The sequence below is a fragment of the Podarcis raffonei genome, chromosome 12 (assembly GCF_027172205.1).
Source record: "Podarcis raffonei isolate rPodRaf1 chromosome 12, rPodRaf1.pri, whole genome shotgun sequence".
NCBI lineage: Eukaryota > Metazoa > Chordata > Lepidosauria > Squamata > Lacertidae > Podarcis > Podarcis raffonei.
This window is the reverse complement of record NC_070613.1, coordinates 49,456,492-49,464,072: the sequence shown is the minus strand read 5'-3', so window position 1 is coordinate 49,464,072 and position 7,581 is coordinate 49,456,492. Positions and strand designations below refer to the sequence as shown.

Below are 7,581 nucleotides of genomic sequence, written 5' to 3'. Positions count from 1 at the left end.
GAATTTGACCACACCCAAGTCCTCGAAGGAAGGCAGGGAGCGATGCGATGCTCCTTGACACATGGGCAAAAGTTGTAGGCAGCCATCTCCTTGCATAGATGGGTGCCTCCTTCATTCCTAACTCATCTGCATCCATCCCAAGAGCTTTCATAAAAAGAGAGCTCAGGGAGGTGAAAGAAAGGGCAAGTGCAGGCAAAATTCATTAACTGAACAGGACACCCTATTAAGTCAATGACTTTGCTCTGACGCATTAATGTTGTACATGACAAAAGTACCAATGTGACCACTTTCTTTTTTTCAGTGCCTTGACTGATGAGCACCAGTGACAGAAGGATATAAACCAGTATTTCAAACCTGGTATTTTCAGATTCCATAGGATTTCCTCCATTAAATGGCTAATGGTTTCTAACAACGTAAGTAACAGCAACTTAAATGGTGACTACACAGACACCAATAAACTAGACAGTGACTCTGGCAACCTTCCTTCCTTCCTTCCTTCCTTCCTTCCTTCCTTCCTTCCTTCCTTCTCACATATCTGTCCCTATTCATGGACAAATCATGGGGAAATGTTTGATGTTTTATTTGTTTTTAATATTCTGTTGGGAGCCACCCAGAGAGGCTGGGGAAACCCAGCCAGATGGGCAGGATATACATAAAAAATTATTACTATTATTATTATTACAAAGTTTAACAGCAGACACATAAGTGGATGAAGAACTCATCCACTCCTTCCAGCTTGCCACCCTGAAGTCCATCTTCCCAAGTACTTTCTGCCCAACTTGCGGAGTTGGAGCCTGTCTGGGGATAAATTAAATAAAGGCAATGGACCTGCACACACTTTAAAATACGACATTACAACTCCCACCCCAGCATTTTCAGGGCAATTGGGGACTATGAACGAGCAGAACAAGAGGTTGATGCAGCAATTAGTTTCACAGTTGACAGTGAAATATCTGCTCTAAATCTTTCCAATGACATTCTATCCATAAGAACGTTCTGGAGAACTGTGGAGCACTGGTACATTGTTGGCCCAAATTAGATTCATGACTCTTGTGCCCAGAGCAGTCTTGAGGTATAGCTTTAATTTCTAAAGTCATCCACTAGAACAAACTCAATTAAGTAAGCAGGGCACTTGCATGATCATAAACTCAACTTACCTATTCATCTTTTGTTGCCTTCTCCTTAAAATACCATATCTAGTTCTGTAGAGATTCATATTTTTTTCCACTCTGAGCTGCATTCTGTACTTTTCTCTTGCGAAAGCAATGTCGTGCCAAAGAACGGTCCGGTGATTCAGAGATTGCATCTCAAATTTTCTGTTTGAGATATTGTTATTCAGTGTATTTATTGCTATCTTCGTGTATTACTACCTATAGATAATAGAGATGCATTTTCTTGGCCCACTCAGATATATTCTGAAAACTCACAGCGAAGGGACTCTTATCTATGAGAAGGTCAACTGAAGACTCTGTGACCCAACTGTTGCTTGACATTTTTTTATTCAATAGGCTATTTCTGTAGACCTTTTCTGTAACATTTTTGATAGAGAAGTCATGGTCAGACAATAGATAAATCCTCCCAGAAAACAGAAAACAAGGTATACTGACATAATGAATTTTAAATTACTCATGTTCATAGTGATTGAAAAACCTATATTTATATTTTCATTTCAGATCCTTACCACTCATTGCTTTCTGTTTAACTGCTTTTGCGTCATTCTACTGCCCGGTCCGCTAACCAGACCCATGCATTGTCCCCCCAAAATGCCTAATTTACCGTTTATACAGAAAACCTATGATAAAACTTAATGATGTTTAGTCTCCTACCGATCTTAACCTGCACAAAATGATAGCATTGAATGTAAAATATTAACCAGAGTAAATTGAACTACAGTGGTATCTTGGTTCTCAAAGTTAATCTGTTCCAGAAGTCCATTCCAAAACCAAAGCATTCCAAAACCAAGGCACACCCATAGAAGGTAATGCAAAATGGATTAATGCATTCTAGACTTTTTAAAAAAAAACCCTAAAACAGCAGTTTAACATGAATTTTACTATCTAATAAGACCATTGATCCATAAAATGAAAGCAATAATCAATGTACTGTACTACAAAATGTCTAAGACATTATGGAAGGTGATAAAATTTAAAATTATTATTATTTTTTCTTACCTGCACTGATGATAGTCATTGTTTGGATGGGGGACTTCTATCCATTTCTGCAGTCACGCAATTAATCAGTAGCTGAACTGGGTTCCACACAGTCACAAAAACAAGTGAACCGAAAAAGCCTCAAAAACAAAAACACAAAATAAATAGTAAGCACAAAAGTGCCAAACTTAATCCATTCTGGAAGTCCATTTGACTTCCGAAATGTTCAAAAACCAAGGCCCAGTTTCTGACTGGTGCAGGCGCCCTGGAAACAATAGACAACAACCGCATCAGACGTTTGGCTTCTGAAAAATGTTTGAAAACCGGAACACTTACTTCTGGGTTTTTGGCGTTTGAGAACCAAGGTACCACTGTACAGTGATCTGCCATTTTGTGCAGCTGCTAGTGCAAAGCTTGCTGGACCCACACTTCAAGGTGGTGGTGGGTGGCGGTTTCTTTCCCTTGGAGAAAAAAGATTCCCCATCCGTGATAAGCCTAGTGATTTAGCTATCCTTCATCCATTAAACCATCCCACCTACCTCTCACAATGTCCTCCTTCTTCCCCCATCCTCTTCCTCTGTTGCTGTAACCATCTTCTCCTGGATGACTCTACAAACACCAAGCACCAACACTGCCAGCTCTAACCATCCCACTTCTGCTCTCTGTTGACCATTGTTAGGTCATATATATACTTCTAGCCCAGCATCAGCCAATCACGCTGTTCAATGAGCATTCTAAACCCACGCGCACCAATTGAAACAGTCCAACCAACCGTTCTTTTGCATACTGAGAATTTTAACCCTTCCTCACAGCTTTTGGTTCAGACCCAAGTGACAGTTAAACTGACTTTCAGTGGACCAGGCAGAGAACTTTCTACATCAAAAACATTACAATGTACGCTACAATCGAGAGAAGACATGGCACAACGCCCATTAAAACCTGATTCAGATAAACAGGACTCCTTTGCAGTGTCCTGTGCGACTGAATTAAAATGATTCAACAGCATATCCCTCTCTTTTGGAAATGTAATTCTTTGAGCAGCGTAGGAAACCTTGACGGATAAAATGAGCTTTCATTGAGGAATGCACAGGAAAATGCAAAGGAATGTAAAGGAAGACACAAAAGACCAGCTGGACAGAGAATCCAAGTTCCCCAAAATGCATTTACTTACCATGTATACAGAAAACCTACGATAAAATACTACATTCTGAGTCAGATGTAGCATATTAGCATAGTTACCTATCTAACCTCTCCAACAAAATGACTAAAACTTTGAACTAACTTACACTATACCTATAGAAATAAAACAAAAAATCAAATCCTACCTGTGAATGTGATTCACAGCAAAGCTAAATATAAACCTAAGTACAGTGGTACCTCAGGTTAAGAACTTAATTCGTTCTGGGGGTCCGTTCTTACCTGAAATTGTTCTTAACCTGAAGCACCACTTTAGCTAATAGGGCCTTCCACTGCCACCTCGCCGCTGGAGCACAATTTCTGTTCTCATCCTGAGGTAAAGTTCTTAACCCAAGGTACTATTTCGGGGTTAGCAGAGTCTGTAACCTGAAGCGTCTGTAACCTGAAGCATCTGTAACCTGAGGTATCATTGTAATTAACCAATACAGATTACAGTGGTGCCCCGCAAGACGAATGCCTCGCAAGACGGAAAACTCGCTAGACGAAAGGGTTTTCCGTTTTTTGAGCTGCTTCACAAGACGAATTTCCCTATGGGCTTGCTTCGCAAGACGAAAACGTCTTGCAAGTTTGTTTCCTTTTTCTTAACACCGTTAATACAGTTGCGACTTGACTTCGAGGAGCAACTCATAGAACGCAGTGTACATAGTAGCCTTTTTTGAGGTTTTTAAAGACTTTGGTGATTTTTGAAGCTTTTCCAAAACTTCTTTTGCAGCCATTTGGTAAGTTAAGCTTTTAAAACTTTTTTGGGGGGGGTTGGATTTTGGGTTGGGGTGTTTGGAATTCAAGGACTTGGTGTTGGGGAGGGGTTTGCAAGAATCTGGAAGCTTGTGTGTGTTTTTTCTGCATTTTTATGATTTTTTGTGACCATTGGGCCACTCTGCTGTTTTTTTAAAAAAATTCTGGATTTGAATTTCTGTGTGCTGGGTGGCTGGGGGAACAGTTGGGGAGGGGTTTGCAAGAATCTGGAAGCTTGTGGGGTTTTTTTCTGCATTTTTATGATTTTCTGTGACCATTGGGCCACTCTGCTGTTTTTTTAAAAAAATTCTGGATTTGAATTTCTGTGTGCTGGGTGGCTGGGGGAACAGTTGGGGAGGGGTTTGCAAAAATCTGGAAGCTTGTTTTTCCCCCTGCATTTTTATGATTTTCTGTGACCATTGGGCCACTCTGCTGTTTTTTTAAAAAAATTCTGGGTTTGAATTATGAAATGCTCTTTACAGTATGTGTGACTTTAAAGAGCACTTAATAAACTCTTGTTGTACCAAATGTGGCTTTGTTTGGACTTTTTTTGACCATAGGAACGCATTAATTGATTTTCAATGCATTCCTATGGGATTTCGTGCTTCGCAAGACGAAAATAATAATAATAATAATAATAATAATAATAATAATAATAATAATAATAATAATAATAATTTATTATTTATACCCCGCCCATCTGGCTGAGTTTCCCCAGCCACTCTGGGCGGCTCCCAATCAGTGTTAAAAACAGTACAGCGTTACATATTAAAAACTTCCCTGAACAGGGCTGCCTTAAGATGTCTTCTGAATGTCAGGTAATTATTTATCTCTTTGACATCTGATGGGAGGGCGTTCCACAGGGCGGGCGCCACTACCGAGAAGGCCCTCTGTCTGGTTCCCTGTAGCCTCACTTCTCGCAATGAGGGAACCGCCAGAAGGCCCTTGGCGCTGGATCTCAGTGTCCGGGCTGAACGATGGGGGTGGAGACGCTCCTTCAGGTATACAGGACCGAGGCCGTTTAGGGCTTTAAAGGTCAGCACCAACACTTTGAATCATGCTCGGAAACGTACTGGGAAAAATTCGCTAGATGAAAAAATTCGTGGAACGAATTAATTTCGTCTTGCGAGGCACCACTGTAAGTGAACAGTGGACATATTCCAAAGCCACAAAATATGTTCCTCAGCTATCAAGTTGCTGTTAGGAATGAATACCAAAGGCTGCTACACATGAGGAGCAGCAACTGAGATGGCATCAGAGCATTGTTGAGCAACCATCATTGTGACCTCAGAGGTATTATGCATGCATTTAGTTAAGGGTATATAATTCTACAACAGTCTGCTAGGCAGCTTGGAGACATCAAAAAATATCACTGCCATAGATAATATTTTTGGTTGACTTGGCTTTGGTTGTCTCCAGAGCCAAGAGAGGCAGGGGTTAAGTCGCTCACCCCAACAGAGGTGGTCTGAAGAGGCAGGAGGTGGAGTTTGCACTTAACAGGACAGCCCTAAAGGGCCCCCTCAATATGATCAAAGGCTGAGCTTCAAAACCCAAACTGAGACTGACTCCAAGTAATTGCAGTTGACCTAATTGCTGGGGAAGCCTCTAAAGAGCGATCAGTCGACAAGACAAGGGGTGAGAGGTGGTAGGAAGAGGCAGGATCTGCTTGGAAGCCAAGCTGTAAGCTAAGCGCATTCATTCTTGGCAACTCATTTCCACAGCTGCTGCTCATAGCGATCACTGGCTGTTGCCCAGACCCCATTTGGGTATGGCTGTTCGTTTCCATGCTTTTTATTTGCAACAAAGACTCTCCTCCCTGGAAGAGAGGGGAGTGGTTGTGGGCGGGAGACCGAGCTCCGCCCCTGGTAGGGGGCCTTAGCCCCCTCCCCTCCTTACCTGGCTGGTGCCCACGCCCACCGGAGGTAGCCAACCAGGTGTCTCCGGGGGGCGTGTGTAGCAGCTTAATGCTGTGGCACCAGCTCCGCCTCCTCCTCATTCGTCGTTGTCCCTCAGCGAGTCACCCACCCTCCACTCCCATTTAGCTCAGGGTCTAGGTTTTTTGGCCTTGCTATGGACCTTAGGTTGGTCGCCCCGGTTGCCTGGGGGGCCTGGTAGGAATTTTTCCATTTGGCATTAGGCTTTTTGGTTTTTTCGCCTACCTCGTAGCAATCGTCACAACTTTTGTGGTATTGGTGGGTAGGTTAGGCATTGGATTCATGTGTGTCAAGGGCTAGGTGTGGCCATCGCCTATGCTATCTACCGTGGGTTATTCCGTTAAAGGAATCTGGCGGTCGTGTATTCTGTCCGATGCCTGCTTGGCGGGAGGCCATGGCACGACCCTCGGTGACATCAGGGGTGAGCCTATAGTTGGATGAGCATCAACAGGCTCCACCTACTGTTGAATAAACCCACCTCCTATAGTCATCCAATGCCTAAGCCAATACCTTTTCACTGCTGTAATCAATAAAGTTGTGGCCTTTCCTTGCCCATTAACCTTATATCACGTGTCCTTGTGTATTTATTTCACTTAGCGGGGGTCGGGCCCTCGATCCACAACAATCTTTTCACTAGTTCAATCTCTTTCTTTTCTTTATATATATATATATATGATTTTCAGTTTTATACATTTTACTAATTTTACAATCATTTTAACGTTTCCAAACTTGACTTCCTTCCCCTTCTTTTTTTCTAGTAAAGTGGTTTAGTAGGAGAAAGTAGACCGAGAGAAACCCCGATGGTTGGCCGCGTGTTTACACCTGAACCTCAGAATATTCTTCCTTAGACGCATGATTGACAAGTGTTTCCATTCCCTGTGGAGAAAATGCTATGCATGTAGACACAGCCCATTTCAGACTGATGCTGATCACATGTCAGCCAGGAGGTGCGGCCAATATGCACATTGGGATCTAGTGGGTGTTGCTGGCCTTGCTAGTTTAGGGAAGTTTTTAATGTTTGATGTTTTTTTTCCTGTTTTTAATCTGTTGGGAGCCACCCAGAGTGGCTGGGGAAACCTAGCCAGATGGGCAGGGTATAAATAATAATAAAAATTATTATTATCATCACCATCATCATTTTTATTATTATAGTTCTTTCATGTATTCAATGTACTCATGTACCATATATCTGACTGGAGCTACTACTATTGCATCATATGAATGTTTCCCTTCACACACACCCCTCGCTTGAATGCAGAGAAGATGGGTGACTGGCCAAGTTTTAAAATGCAACTATAGCGGTACCTCTAGTTACAAACTTAATTCGTTCTGGAGCTCCATTTTTAACCTGAAACTGTTCTTAACTAGAGGTGTGCTTTCACTAATGGGGCCTCTTGCTGCTGCTGCGCCACCAGCACACGATTTCCATTCTCATCCTGGGGCAAAGTTCTCAACTCGAGGTAACTCTTCCAGGTTAGTGGAGTTTGTAACCTGAAGCGTTTGTAACCTGAGGCACCACTGCATCTGGGTTTCGAAATGTGAAGACCTGCAGAAGACTTTGGTTA

At 42.4% G+C, this 7,581-nt stretch overlaps 1 long non-coding RNA gene across 1 annotated transcript; it reads right to left on the bottom strand.

The window, feature by feature from the left end:
• Nucleotides 1-611: 611 nt before the first annotated feature.
• Nucleotides 612-3,474, bottom strand: LOC128398317 (uncharacterized). The gene is made up of 4 exons (XR_008327088.1): nt 2,690-3,474; nt 2,172-2,290; nt 1,158-1,528; nt 612-794 (listed from the first exon to the last, which is right to left on the bottom strand). It is a non-coding gene; the product is annotated as an uncharacterized LOC128398317 (long non-coding RNA).
• Nucleotides 3,475-7,581: the final 4,107 nt, after the last annotated feature.